This window comes from Prosopis cineraria, unplaced genomic scaffold (genome assembly GCF_029017545.1).
Source record: "Prosopis cineraria cultivar Desert tree isolate PC_DT_omini unplaced genomic scaffold, ASM2901754v1 PC1, whole genome shotgun sequence".
Lineage (NCBI taxonomy): Eukaryota > Viridiplantae > Streptophyta > Magnoliopsida > Fabales > Fabaceae > Prosopis > Prosopis cineraria.
In genome coordinates, this window is record NW_026555332.1 from 37094905 (window position 1) to 37110993 (window position 16089).

At 28.5% G+C, this 16089-nt stretch overlaps 1 long non-coding RNA gene across 1 annotated transcript; it reads right to left on the reverse strand.

Annotated features, from left to right (window-relative positions):
* Positions 1-1160: 1160 nt before the first annotated feature.
* On the reverse strand, positions 1161-1977 carry LOC129303259 (uncharacterized). Its single transcript, XR_008591443.1, has 2 exons — positions 1715-1977; positions 1161-1552 (listed from the first exon to the last, which is right to left on the reverse strand). It is a non-coding gene; the product is annotated as an uncharacterized LOC129303259 (long non-coding RNA).
* Positions 1978-16089: the final 14112 nt, after the last annotated feature.

Genomic DNA, 16089 nt, shown 5'->3' on the forward strand with positions numbered 1-16089 from the left:
GAATAACATTTCAAAATTTTGTTAGACCAATATTAATAATAAAATCTCATAAAATTCGATTGAAATTTGGGCCTAATTAATATAAGCAAATGACCTAGGTTTTGTATTTTTTTTTTTTAATATCCTATGTAATTCTTTCCTATAGGAAAGAGGATCATAAGCACATGCATTTCATACACACCCACATAGTATACCTCACCAAAATCCTGCACACAAGATTTTTGTCCCCTTTAGCCACATGGGAGTATGATCATTTTGCCTCTCATTGACAGGTAGGATCACAAGGATGGGTCTTACTAGGCCAAAGGATCATTAGCACCTAGATTCTGTCATTAACGTCAACTGTATTGATCAATGATCCTTCATTATATAATACAGATTTTTTATATATGTATATAAATTTAGGTGATTTATATCTCGAAACTCACCAAGGACAAGGCATGGATTTAGTTCAAAAAACATTTATGTAAATACATACTAATCACTCATTAACAAAGTTCTTACATTGACAATGAAATTTTTACAGATTAGGGATCCAATTCTTATCAATTCAACTAAAATTAGTTAATTATTGAAGGATTATTAATTAACGTACAAAACTAAAGTTAGGGCTGACCTTAAAAGAAAGGCCTTCTCTTTGTAATAACTAGTCATATTAGATTAGGTCCAAGTAATAATAAGCAAGAGTTACGTAAGGCATGTACTGCAAGCACTAATAAGGCACAATTTTGTTCTGTTGTTTAATGAAAAGAAAAGATAAATTGTCAGATACATTATGAATGCACTAACATTTAGTATTCACACAACAATTTTATTTCTTAAAAAGATGAATATCTTACAAAAGTACATACCTTCAATTTTTTTTATAAATTATTTTTTCTAATCTTATCAATATCAATATAAAAGAAATATAAGAAATAAAAGTGTATAAAATTTTAAATATATCCTCATATTATAAATTCAAAAGTGATGTTATATTATTTTTTTTATAAAAAATAATTTTAAAAATATTTTTTAACTATTACATATAAAGTCGCACCCCGTAATTTATAAATAGAATTAAATTAATGTTTTAAAATATGATTTATAAATGAGATGAGTAATTGATTATGCAGTTTCCAAGTTCTAACTGAGTCTACGGTAAAGTTGAAGGCTTGAAGAAGCTTTGGTCTCGAATAGATTCATCCCTTGTATCAAATGTATAGTACAAGTCACAGAGACAATTGAAGAGCTTAATAAAAAGAACCAATCCTAATGTTAATTGAAGTTATGCAGAAAGGAACGTATCCGTGTTCATCGCATGAATGAGGCTAGAGGTGTTCCGTTTCAGAAAACTAAGTATCTCTTTCCAGTTCCTCAACATCTCTAAACCCAAGTAGCAACGAGAAGACAAAGAAGGCAGAATCATACAAAATTCTAAGAAGGGGCTAAACAAGAGGCTTAGCACTCAATCGGATTGCTGAGACGATTCTTCTTTTAACTCATTCAGTCTCTCTTGCTTCTTCCTCTGCAATTCGGCTTCATAATTTCTCAGTCTTTCATTCATTTTCTCCTGTAATCAACCATTAGTTAGACTTGAAGCAAGACAAGAAGAGAAACAGACATTGAAAAAAGCACATGATTTCAAATCCCATGAGGTACCTTCAAAATCCGATCGATCTCAAATCTTATTGATTCCAGAAAGAAGGAAGGAAAGAAAGAGGCGAGGGATTACCTTATAATTATTTTCAAGGCGATGCATAACGTAGAATCCGAGAATCCCTCCGACGATTGTTCCGGTGATGATCCGAATGTATGCCCATTTATGAGATGGATTCCTCATCGATTCAATTTCTGCCTCTTCCTGCTTGAGGCGACCAATTTTCAGCAGTTCAGGATTCGGATATTATTGCATGCGGATCGGAAAGGCACGACGGGACGACACCAGAACAAACTGGGACCACGGGGTTTGAAGAAGGTTTAGGGCAAAATTGGGTCGGAAATGTTACGTAGCCCAATACCCAAACTAAAGCTGACTGACCCAGGATTGCCGTTAAAGCCCAAAAACAAAGCTCTTAGCCCAAGATTCCCTTTAAAGCCCAAAGACAAAGCTCAATGGCCCAAAGCCCCCGTTAATTAATCAAAACTAAGACCAAGGAATGCCAATGCCATTTCAAATATAATAAATTGGACAATTATTAGCCTTAAATTATAATTCTTTGAAACTTCTATTAAATGGGTCAAAAAGTGCACGGCACACCTTTGATCTATTAACTATTTATACCAAAGAAATTATTTTGGTCACCTAATTTTATCAAATATCTTTTCAATCATTTAACTTTAATATCATTAATTTTATTGACAAAAAAATTAGAAAAAAACTTATATACTTAAACTAATATATTTAATATGTTTGTATCTAATTGAATCAAGATTTATGAATCTTTTATAGATTATTTTTTTATAATAAATTCTCGTTATGAATTAAATTAATACATTAAGATTCACATGTCATAATTTAATTTGTATTTAATTTGATATAAGTATATTAAGTATATAAGGCTAAACACATAAGTCTTACCCAAAATATTAACATTGAACTGTTAAATGTTGATATTATTAAATATTGACATATTAAGTTTATTTTTTAAAAATAACAATGGTTGACAAAAGATCATCATTTGATACTAATAATGTTAAGATTAAAAGATTGTAAAGATACTTTATAATATTAGGGAATCAAAATAAAATTTATATAAAATTAGAAAACCAAAGGCACGCTTTTCCCAATATACAAGAATGCAGGAGGGAGTAGATGCTTGCATTGTAATTAAGTTGGGTTGGATTGTCTTGGCTGAAGTATATGTAATAACTCTCCTAAAACAAATAAACAGTTCTGCTAAGAACTACATTGTTGTAATTCAATACCGGCATTTTAACTTCAACAATCAATTATCACTGTCTACCTAAGCATTTTTGGGGCCAACTCACTGTCTATGTTAGCATCAATCAATGATAAAGATGTCAGATGACCTAACTGAAACCCAATGTCATCCACTTATAACATTATAATAACCTTAATCACAGCTTTGAAATATATTTTCCAGCTAGATCCAAATTATGGCTCAAGCTGTAACTAATATGGATCTCATATATATATATATATATATATATATAGCTACATGAAAAGGCAGAAACCAAATATATAAAAGCAAAATGTGTGAACAAACTATAATGTGTGGGTTCGATATATCGTTTTCTTTTTCTTCTTTCGGCTTTGCTTCCTGCTTTAAGATATTGACTGTATCATTCCTCCGCCAAACTAACGTACAAAAAATCAAACTTTACTACTTCTTCATATCTATATTTGGTTAAAAGTTCTTCAATGCAGATCCAAAAGAAACTGTGGATCGATGAGTTATATGATGAAAAAAAGAATAAAGCTACAGTATGTGTGTACAATGTGTGTCGTGTACACGAAAAAGGAATGGTACTGTGTATATGTGATTTATGTAATCTGAGAATTGGATTGTTTTGTTTTGTTTTTTTTTTTTTTTAAAGGAAGGGACTTTTCGATGTTGTTTGAATTTGATGCTTTGACTTTTTGGACTTTCACAAGCAAACTCCTCTTTTTGGATTTAAAAGATGGGTTTCCCTACTCACATGGTTTGTTCTTGAGCTATCACCATTCAACTTTGCCTCAAAAACATTAAAAAACATAAAAGATGCCCAAAAATTAAGGAGGGTCCCGACGTCCGAACTTATGATTAGGGTTTGTTGGCGCTACTTTTTCTTGCCCCATTTCATTGATAATACAACTTTAATTATATGACATTCATGTGAGTGAATTTGAATTAATATAAAAAATTACATATCAGATAAAGTTGTGATTAAAAAGTAACATATAATAAATTAAAATGACTCATGAACTTGTCTTGAGATTGAGTTAAGATGTAATGACTTTTTATTACTCTTATCTAATATTTGGATTTAGTGTGTACCATAAATTCGCTCAGTAGTCAATGAGTTTTTCAATTATAACAACTAGATTTTATTAACATTTAAAATTTTGGAAACAATCATCATGTATATTGTTCTCTTTAAAAATTTGAGATTCATTACTTTTTATGCATTATATGATGAAAAAAAATCTCTAACAATTATTCAATTAAATCAAATAACTGTTATTATATTATAATATAATACTAATTAATTTATTTTTTTAAAATAATAATGATTGACATAAAAATAATCATTTAAAACTAACGATATTAGGATTAAAGGATTAGAAAAATACTTTATGAAATTGAATGACTAAATTGAAAATTTATATAAAATTTAAAAATTGAAAGTATAATTTAGCCGTTAAATTAAATAATTGTTGTTGCGGGGAAAAAAGATTAAATAGTTGTTATCATATTATGTATAAGATAGTATTAATTGATTAGATTTATGTCACTCACTGGATTCAGATTCCTCTTGCATGTTTATTCTCTCCTCATGCTTCCAAGCAGTGGCCGCCGTTCCTAATATTATACCATACCATAATTTTCATTTGATTGAATATATATATATATATGAGATCAAGAATTTAATTCATGGATATGTCAATTCATGGAAGCTTTTGTGTTGTAAATAGAACACACCTTCCCAGCTTATCTTTATTCTTCGAATTGTGAGCGTCATGTTACCACTTATGACTTCTTTTTGGTGATCACTTTTTGTTTGTTTTAATTTGTACGTAAAAATAGATTCCTGGAAACGCGAGAAGCCATGGAAGCTCCGTGCTTTTACTGCCACGTCACGATCGAGAAGCGCCCGGGGGCGAGAACCTGAGGACGTGGCATGAAGGGAGAGGCTCGAGACGGTGCACCAGTGGGTGAGCATAAGGCCAGACTTTAAGGGCATTTGTCTTTCATGTGAGATGGTTGGAACTTGGAAGAACTTGAAGGTGATGGAGAGAGAAGGCACATGGAGACTAAAAAGGTCATCTTCCCAGAAAAGAGAACACACATTACAGCCAAAAAGATAATAAAGAAGAAAAGGGGAAATAAAAGGGGGGAAATAAAATAAAAGAAAGAGAGAAAAGTAAAAAAGAAGATGAAACAGCCCACGCTTCACTGTCGTAGCTACAGATACTAGATAGTGCTCTACTTCTTCTTCCGTGAATTCTCTTCTATGTGGTATTTAAGAATAAAGGAATCAATTATCAACTCATTAATTTATATGTTAATTTATAAGTATACTTGGATGTGGATGTGGATGTGATGATAGTGCCATGGTGATGATGACGGCCAGGGGGCAGGGGGATAGACATTGGAAGGTCCAAATTAAAGTGATATATATACGCATTGTTTTGAGAATTGAGTTGGATCGATGGGATGATTGATAGTAGTTATTAATAACTCAATTTAAATTAAAAAATTATTTTTATGGTACGCATTGTTTTGAGAATTGAGTTGGATTGATGGGATGATTGATAGTAGTTATTAATAACTCAATTTAAATTAAAAAATTATTTTTATGGTCAAACCAGATTAAATTAAAGTTGAGTTGCTACTGAGCCCGATGTCAAAGTTGAATGAAGAACCACAGTAATTTTGAGAAAAATTTGATATATCTAAATATAATATTAAAAATGCAAAAAAAATTTAAAAAACAGGAAAATAAAAAAATTAAGCCCTACCCAAAGTCAACTTTGTTAATTAATATGATTTGGGATCATAAGATATTAACAACTATAAGTGTAAATGCAGATGTTTTTGTGTCTACTCTTACATGATTTAACCAATATTCATTTATATATATAACAAGTTGTAAAATTATAATTTATAATATTGTTGACTTATACTCATGTCATGTTATTTTATTAACAACAAGACATACAATGAATTCATTTTGCATTTTTATTTGATTATTATATTGTCAGTTCGACCATTAATCTAATTGGTCAGACCATAAAAACTAGACAAGCTAACCTTTTCAATTTAACATATAGTTTGTCTTTTAAAATATTATTATCACATCAGGTTTTATTTATAAGACAGAGATGATAGTTTTTGTCTTATTTATAAATCATATCATTAATTTTTTTATACAAGATTTTTGTTTTATTTGTATTTAAATGTTGGTGAAAGAACATTTTTTTAATATATATATATATATAAACTAATAAGGATAAAAAATTTATTAAATTTTTACATAGAGTGAATATTAATTTTAAATTTTGTTTTGATTTTGATAAAACATATTAAACATAATTTATAAATAAGATTTGAAAAAAATAGTTTAGAAATCAAAAATGAAAAAGAAGGGAGAGCTTTTGGGTGATGACAATTGACAAATGAACATTTTCAAGGAATCCTGTGGATGTCTCTGTCTCTTTCCTCTTGGCATTTCTCTATTAGGTGTGAAATCGCTTCTACACTCATCTTCCGATTATTTCCGTGCCCTCGTCATAATTTGAAATAGAGTCGAAAATAGAGTTAAATTTAAAAGGTAAGACCTAACAGCTTTATTTAAATAAAAGTTTAAATTTTAAAAATTAATTTTTTTAATTAATCAAGCTTAAGGGCCTGACCCTGGTAGTAAAAAAAGGCTCGGATTCAGGCTCGGCCTATTCTTTAAACCCTGTTATATTATTATTATTATTATTTTTTGGTGGAACACAATTTTCAAACTAAAAAGGACCTACTCGTCAGAAACTTTGATCCTATACACGTTATATTATTATTTATTTTAATTTATTCTAAAATTAAATTAGTATAATTTAATAAATATTAGTGTACAGTATAAAATTTTTAATATTTTTTATTTTTTTATAATTATTATGTTTTTGTATTTATAAAAACTGAACTATTTTTTTAATTAAGATTTAAATTTTTTTACTAGACTTTTAAATGTGCATTATTTAATTTTTAAAAGATTATGAGAATTATTATTTATTAATTTTAAAATATTTTAATTACTTTATATTGCGTAATTTTATTTGAATTTTTTTTAATTTTTTTAAAATAGGGCTTACAAGCCTGACCTTAAACTTTTTCAAATAAGAATCAAACTTTAAAAAAGGGGTGAAAATGAAAAATTGGATTTAAGGGTCGGGTCCGCCTATTTTTCTAACTCTAAATTCTAGAATCTGTATATTTAAATTTTTTTAATTAAATATAAATGTCTAAATTAGTTCAATTTTCCCCATTATTCTCTTTTGATGGTATTGTATTCTTTTCAATTTCGATGGACATGAATATGATACATATACAGGTGCTTTAACTAAGGTTTGAGGGGATGGAGATGAGTTTGCTAAACGTTGATTAGTTGTACAGTGGGACATCCAGGGCTAGCTTGTTATAATTTATTTACTAGGAGAGAAATATCAAGGCATGTAAACATTTTATGTATTATTTATTAATATTATCAACACATTAAAATTTACTTATCTTTTATTTAATTAAATAAAAGTATATTAAATATATAAAGCTAAGTATATAAATCTTTTATTCAAATTATAATACTTTGTAGAATTTTTTTTTTGAATTAGAAAAGCAGGCACTAATAGCCTCAGGTTATGAGTGAGATTGAACTTGCGACCTTTCATTTATAGAGAAGCTTAATTATATGACACCATTAATTACTTTGTAAAACATACGGAACAAAGAAAAATATTCTATATTTTTACAAGGGAAACTCGATTAGTTGCGTAGTTTAACAAAACAAACAAACAAAAAGGAAAAGAAAATTTTCTTCCTAGAGAGTATAATTGAAAAAAAACAAAAATAGTACTCGTTCCAGTTCTTATCACAAGAACACATACGCAAATTCGCACTGATTAAGAAATTCAGATAAGATTAGTTAATATTTTTACAATTTTAAAAAATTATTTTCAATAAAATCCATTAATTTAATTAAGTATATTGTTTAACTAGTTAAAGGATATTAAAGTGAGATGAAAAATATTAACTAAAAAATTAATGATAACTAGTTAAAGGATATTAAAGTGAGATGAAAAATATTAACTAAAAAATTAATGATAACTAGTTAAAGGATATTAAAGTGAGATGATAAATATTAACTAAAAAATTAATGATTAATGAAGACAAAATATATATTATAAAACCAGAGAAAATCCTTAAATAATAAGGATATAGGAGATATCGTGATTAGGACATAGGACAAGAACTAAATGGCCATGCATGTAACCCAACACATCACACCTCTCTTTACTCCCCTGCCAAGTTGAACAAGATATATATGTTTGTCTTATGCAAACCTGATTGACATGTCCTTGAATCAATGAATTGGATTTCACAGAAAGTTTCTTAATTCCAAACAAAAAACAGCAAACAAATTAAATATATTAATTAAGTTGTCTTCGTGAGTAAGCTAGCTAGCTAGGTAGCCAGACAGAAGCTAGCTGGTCTCTCAACTAGATTATTATCAATTTTTGAAGCATGAGTGGACATGCACCTTCAAATCAGGACATAATTTTAGGAAGAAACAAAGATATAATACACACGCCACATGTTACAATAATCAATGAATAAAACTACTCCCTCTTGTCTCAATATGACCCATGGCCATTTTAATTTGTGATGAGATCTTATGGTGAAAAAATATTATGTGTAAGTCACATTATAGAATGTCTGGATTGTTAAATGACAAAGAAATTATGAGGTTAAGGATAATTAAATTTATTTTGAAAGGCAAGCCATTTAATTAAGGAGTGATCTATTTGGAAATTAATTGCAATTCAACTATTTTAGAAAGTTAAATTATCTAGTTTGGGGCTTGTTTGGTTTTGCTTCCCTTTTTTTAATCTATTTGATTATGTTAATTTAAAAATAATTTTAAAATTAAAAAAATAGTTGATAGTGATATTAGCCCATGGTTAATAGTAGTGGTCTATATTAGCTGTTTAGCCATAGCAAACGATAATGTACAATAACCAAATACAATGCGTTTTAAAAATAAAAATAAAAAAATCTAAATTGTTTTCATTTTTTGTTTTTAAAAAATAAAAATATTTAAAGCCAAAAAAAAATTCATCAAATAATTTTTTTATTTTAAAAACAGAAAATGCCGTTAACATAACTTTAATATTCATGAGATTATTAGCTGTGACTTATATTCAAGATACTATGATATATTGAAGACACGCTTGATATGAATTATACTCAATAGTCTAAGAGGTTTTAGTTGCATCCTACGCAAAATCTCGGTCGTCTATTTTATAGAAATAAATGACTGAATTTCTAGACAAGGTTGAAAGTCTTGAAAGTTTAACTGTGGGAGAATCCGAAGCAAAGACATATTAAGAATATAATGCCTTGAAAAAGATCTCACTCTCACCCCACTCAAATTCATTATACCAAACCCTAATTTATATCCATTCGTTTTACATGGCTGCTACTATAATTATCTTTCCCTAGTGATAATGACCAGTCAAATTTAAAACCCTATTTGATGTGTATATGTCCCATATGAAGTGAACATGTGAACATGGAGTTCTTATGTATCAAATAGTAGGATGCTAGAGAAAGTACATTAATTTATACTTCTTTTCTTCATTTAATTATTTCTTGCTATTGTATCTAATTCATTTTAGTTGGCAACAGATGCAGGTGTTGATGAGAGCAGGCAAGTGTCTCTTTCAACTTGAGAAATTTTACTGCAAGTGGGTAAAACTTTTAAAAATTTGCCTCTATTATCCTAATAATTTTGAATTCACTAGATCCAAATTAAAATAAATTTGAATTCAAAAAAATGTGGATCTTTTATATTTCACTTAAACCCAATAGATTTTAAATTTAGATCATTTTGATAAAAGTATCATTTTAATTTTCCATTTCTAATATCATTTTACAAAATTAAATATTTATTTTATATATATTAATTTTTTTCACATTTTATATAATTATGCCCCCGTTTGGGGTCTTGCATTCGCAACTAATTTTAGTCCTCCATCTTCTTTATTTCTCTCCATTTCCATTTCAATTCCATGTTCCTATGATGGTTTTTTGTTGTGGGTCTTTTTGTTACTTGATAGAGGCCATGTAGCTTCTTCAATATATTTTGACACTTGAGCCCTTATAAATTAGATGAAAAGAAATTAAGTTATTGTAAGTAGCTAGAAGGTAGAAATATGTTCTCAATAAATTATTATCATTTAGTCTTTGACTTGGTAGGTTTCAAAAGGATCAGAATAATTGAAGTGTAAATATGGTTATGTAAATAATTGGTGGGTAACTAAATGGTTCTTTTGTTATATTTATGTGTGCGCTCAAAGTATTATTAAAATATTTTCTAAGATTCTTTCTTTGACTTGTATTCATGTCGGCAAACAATTGCAAATACCTGTAGGCTGTAGTCTTGTGCAATATAATAGTTTTAAAATTAAATCATAGGACCAAAGGTGTTGTTAGTAATTTGAAGAAATCGATATGTATTTATTCTTATATATGTTAAGATGTTAAAATGTAAGTGGATTTGAATTGATATATAAAGTCTTATATAAAATAAAATAAAATTTAATAACCAATATATAATAAAAAATAAAAATGTATAAACTTGAGCCTTAAATTTTTTTTCCTTCTGTTATCTCCTCATTTTTCATGATAGGTCTCCATTCCTATCATTATTGTATATGGCCTATGGGTGCTTCTCTGATCATGATATAATAAAACTGGATGCTTTGTTTGTTAGTATTAAAAAAGTCAATCTCCATAATAGCTATATATCATCCACTTCATTAGATAGTGGCTTGATTTGCATTGGGAATGCAGATTACACTAAATCGGAAATGAAGGATCGCTAATTATTGCGTTACATGATTTAGATAAGATCTTATTGTCTTTTCTCACGCAAAAGCGCTTTCTAGTAAGATAGCTACTAATCACCCCAACATGTTGCTAATCCCAAAACACCCTTCTTCACTTAATTTTCAATCTAAATCATCACTAATCATAGGTACTACTATTTATAGCTTTTTCCCCCTTTTTTGCTGCTTAATTAAAGCTAATATATGTGGGATCATTAGTTATGTTCAACTATCAATTGATGAGTCCAAATCAAATACTTCACTGTCAACCAACATTAATTATTTATCAAATATCTAAAATAGTGGCATTCATGCCTTGATGATCGACCAATATAACATATGGTCATGCGCAAATGACAAATGTTTTCAAATAATAATTTGGATTGAAGTTGCATCAAAACTAATTAAAGGGAAGTTTTTCCAGCATAGTATATCATTTCATTTACAAAATTTGAATTTATTAGAGAATATGGCATCCCTTCCACTCCACCTAACTATCGTTAATTGAAAATTCTAATATCTTATGTATGCTTAATAATTATTTAATTTTTCAAGACGTTGGGTGTCTATTTTTCTATAATAAATGCAATATACTCCGTCCCTTTGGCTTATATATAATATAATATATTTTCTAGAAGTATTGTTTTAGTCTAAAATATAGGATATTGAGTAATTCTTATAATTTTTTTAACAATATTTCTATTTCATTTACTATTTCTTTTGAAAAATAATGTATTAAAATTTGGATTTACATTATTAATAGATTTATATAAGACATTTAATGATTGTATAATTAAAAATATATATAATTTTTATAAAAAAAATCAAGATTTCAACTATTTTTTTAGAATAGTAAGTATCAATGTCCAATGTTATGAACCGAAACCAAACGGAGTACTCTTGTTGGGAGGATGATTGTCAAACACACAGTGGCCATATTCATTGCATATAAACTCTTTCCACACTTCGGTATGTTTCATTGCTTTGCAAATCATGGATGTAACTTGCTCATGAAATCGAGGAAAAGTACGACAAGGACAGGACAAACTTGGTAAAATGCATCAACAATATGCCAAGCAAATGGAATTTGCAATTCCTCCTGAGCAGATAATCAAGTTTAGATTATAAATTTAAGACTGATTCACTTTATAGTCAAAAATTACATATTTTAATTGCTCTCCTAAAAAGTTTAGCCGCCGAATTTGGGCTTTAATTTTGCAAAAACATGAACTACGTAACAAAAAATAAACTATTATTAATTTTCTTTTGTATGGTGTTCATTAGATTTAATACATATGTTATATAAGTCTAAACTTTAAACTCCCTCTTATCTTATTTACAAAGAAGAGAAAGAATGGTTTTTTAAATCATATTTATAATTCATTTTTTTTAAATTTTTTACAGGGGATTAGGTCTAGTAGAAAGGATAAGTCTTTCATAACATAGTGAATTAAGGTCCTAATCTCTTTTAAGAGAGATGCTAGCATTTAACACTTAACCGTAGTTTAGACATAATTGCATCCAATAAAAAGATATCCATAAGCAATTAAAAAAATTAATGAGAGAAAATATATTATTTAAACATGTATATTTAATAAGGATAAAGATGAAAACTTATCAAATTTTTATATAGAGTTTGATAAGTTTTAAAATTTTCTTTAATTTTATTAAAAGATGTTGACAATGACTTATAAATGAGATTAGGAGGGTACATATTATTGTGAATAGTGTACAACATTACATTATTACTAATATCTATTACAATTATTATTATATTGGGGTGGGCTTTCCTTCTTATAAACCTCAGTACAAGCCCATTATTTAACAACACTAAGTTTTTATCCAAACTTGAGTCTTCAACGTAAATATAATGCCCAAACTTTGATAGAATAAAATTAAGGAAAAATAACAATTAGAGACTCCCTAAGATCATTAATTATAATTAGAGATCTTAAATTATTGAAATTCTAATAATGAATCATGATCCATACTTAAAATTTTAAGATCTTAAATTATTGAAATTCTAACAATTAGGCTATTCACATTTTTTTTAAAAAAATTAGGATTTTAAATTATTGAAATTCTAACAATTAGACTATTAATTTTAAGTATGGATCACAATCCATAGTTAAAATTTTAAGATCTTAAATTATTGAAATTCTAATAATGAACTATGATCCATACTTAAAATTTTAAGATCTTAAATTATTGAAATTTTAACAATTAGACTATTCACATTTTTTATTAGAATGCCCTAAAAATACAAATAGCCGTGTATGTGCCCTAACATCTTTGTTCCCTTTTCTACTCTTCGAGCATCGCATGCTACATTCGTTCTAGTTATCATCATAGTTGCCGATGTTTCTTAAGACTATTCGGCATTCGTCATTGGATTGCATAGACATCGTTGCTCCGTTCAAACATCATTCTTCATTCGACATTGGTTAATCCGCTTCTTGTTGCTCTGCACCACTCTACTCTTCATGTCTGAGTAAAGTTCTCAACTTTCTTCTTCCCTTTCCCTTGTTTAAACCTTTTATTTTGCTATACCACACACCCCCAAAAGGTTAGACTATTCATATAAACCAATATGCCAGATTAATGTGGAATCGATGCGTAATAACATTGTGGGGAGTTTAAATTAGCTTCTATTTGGTTAATACCTTTGTTTCCAATGGGTATCTCTGTAAATTAGAAATATTTTTTTCATTGAGTTTCCTTATTTATATCTCCCATTTTTTAGTCAATTTTTTTAGCTATTTTTTAGTTAAGGAAATTGCAAATTTCATGTATGATGAATTCAATAGTTTTATCATGTGTATTCATAAGTAATGTTAGATATATTTAGCAGTTATTTGTTTTTGACTTATGTTTTTTTTTGTGTATAGGAGGATGTCTAATGGAAAAGAAAACTGATTAAAAAAGAAAAATAATTCAAGCTTAAATAAGTTTAAGGAGGCCTATCATGGAAAGTATAACACTCCAAGCAATTGCCTTAAAAAAACTAAATGTAGAAGTTATAGCATCATGGAAAAAGTTATCTTTAGAAAAACAAGTGTCTAGCTAAGAAGGAAAATGCTAGTATAAAAGCATATAAGGTATGTTATGTTTTACTTGAAGCATGAAAAGTGTGATGAATTTAAGTAATGGTGTTGACTTGTTTTTTATAGGTAGATTCTATTTGAGACAATGTGTTCTCCAGTAAAGATAAAGGAAGTCTTTGATTATATCAAGAAAAGTGAATCCTTAAGGGACAAGCAATTTTAGAAAGCTATTATATATTAACTATCACAAGTTGCCCAGAAATTTATGTGAGAAAATAATGAAGGCATTTGATTAGCCTACATCATCTCTTTTCATTAGAGGTCAAAGTAATGTGATCAATGGCAAAGCAATTCATGCCTTATTTGATTTGCCTAACGATGGGGAGATTGTTGATGTCAACGGGGATAAGAATAAGCTAAAGTCCATGAACAAGGACTTTAAATGAGTATCATATAATGTCATAAAGGACAAGATACTCTCTAGAGAAGAAAATGATAGATTTGAGTTTTTCTTTCGTTTGCATTGCTTAGGAAATTTTCTTTGCCAAAGTTCAAGTTCTATGGTAAGTGATAAATTATTGAAGGTCATGTCTGGATTAAAGCTAGGAATTGTATATTATGATTGGTAATATTGTATGGTCTTTGAGCTTAAAAAAGAAATAGCTTGCATATAAAGCATGGGAGAAGAAGAATGGCCACAGAAAGACTTTTGGAGGATGTTTATTTCTTCTTACAGCAGTATGTAAACCAATTGAAATAAATGTGTTATTTGTTAAATTATCTTCAACTAATTTTTATGGGGTATATGACATTAAGTTAAATATGCAGATTTTTTACTTTCAAATGTTTCCCCTAGAGCCACAAGAGGTGTCATCATGGGAAGATACTTTAAAATATTGGACAAAAGAGAGGGTCGCAACACAAGTCCAACTTGAGAAAATGAGTGACTGTGGCATCTTATATCATCCTTTTGAAGGAAATTAAATGATAGCTTTTTGGTAGAGCTTCCACAAATAAATTATTTTTATGATCCAGCAAGAGCGAAATGATGGTTCTTAATTAGAAAATTCATCTTTTGTATAATTTAAAACTTTTAAAGTTTAAAATGGTACAAGATATAAAAGAACTATATGGAAGTTTAGTGAAGTTTACATGTGAAATTTCAAAAGTACTTCCCAAGCTCCAAGGTAAAAGAGAACAAGAGGAATTATTTGAAAAGGACGAGGATGAAGAGCAATAAGAGAAAGAGTTAGGACAGGATGATGAAGATATTGGGTATAACATAGGAGACTGTGATTTCAGTTTTTTTTCCAATATTGTTTGCATTGCACTTGTGGTGTAATGTTGTAAAGCTGAAAACAACTACATTGTATGTAGTGGACTCGATGATAGAGGATGACGAAGACTAAAAGAATAAGAAGAAGAATATAAAGGAAGATTTGTTAGCAAAAAGGCCTTATTTCATGGTATGCTTTTTTCCCATGTAGTATCATATACTAATTGGTTGCCAAATGTTTTTCATTCATTTTCTTATTATTCCTAGAAAAAAACATGTTTATTGAAATACTAAAGAAAGTTAAACTTGAAGTGATTACTAAATATTGTGACTTAGAAGTCAAAGTTGTGCCTGTGAAACAGTAATCAACAATATGAGTATTACCCCACTAAAATTGGAGTCTAGATGTTATTGTGTGTATCATTTTATATAGAGGTGATTGTGGCATGTATGTCATCATTTGCCTTAAATAGTGGAACAATATTGTACAAAAAAAATGGGGCAGTCATACCATGCCTTTATTAATAACGGTCAATTGAAAGAGTGATAGATAAAAGTTCTAAGCATCATAGTTTTATTCTTATTTTCTGTTTGTTCGTTGACTTGCTCTAATTGTATAGGAATAATTGAGGAAAATGAGATTTAAGCTGTTGTATTAGCTAATGACTCATCTATACAATAAAGTAGTTTCACAAGTGCTGATATCTATTTCAAATTTCAGGTATGGATGAGTAAAAAGATTGAAAATATAGATTGGACAAATGTGATATCTATTTTCACAAGTGGTTATATGTATGACATAATTTCTAACTTCATGTAGTTTAGTGTTTTCTATTGCTCAATGTATGCATTCCCAACTATTGTTTCTTAGTTTTTCAATTAAGATTAATAATATTCCTATGTCATAATAGTAATTTCATTAGTGTCATTTTTTTAAAGTGGTTTGCATATATATTAACAAGCATTATAATGCA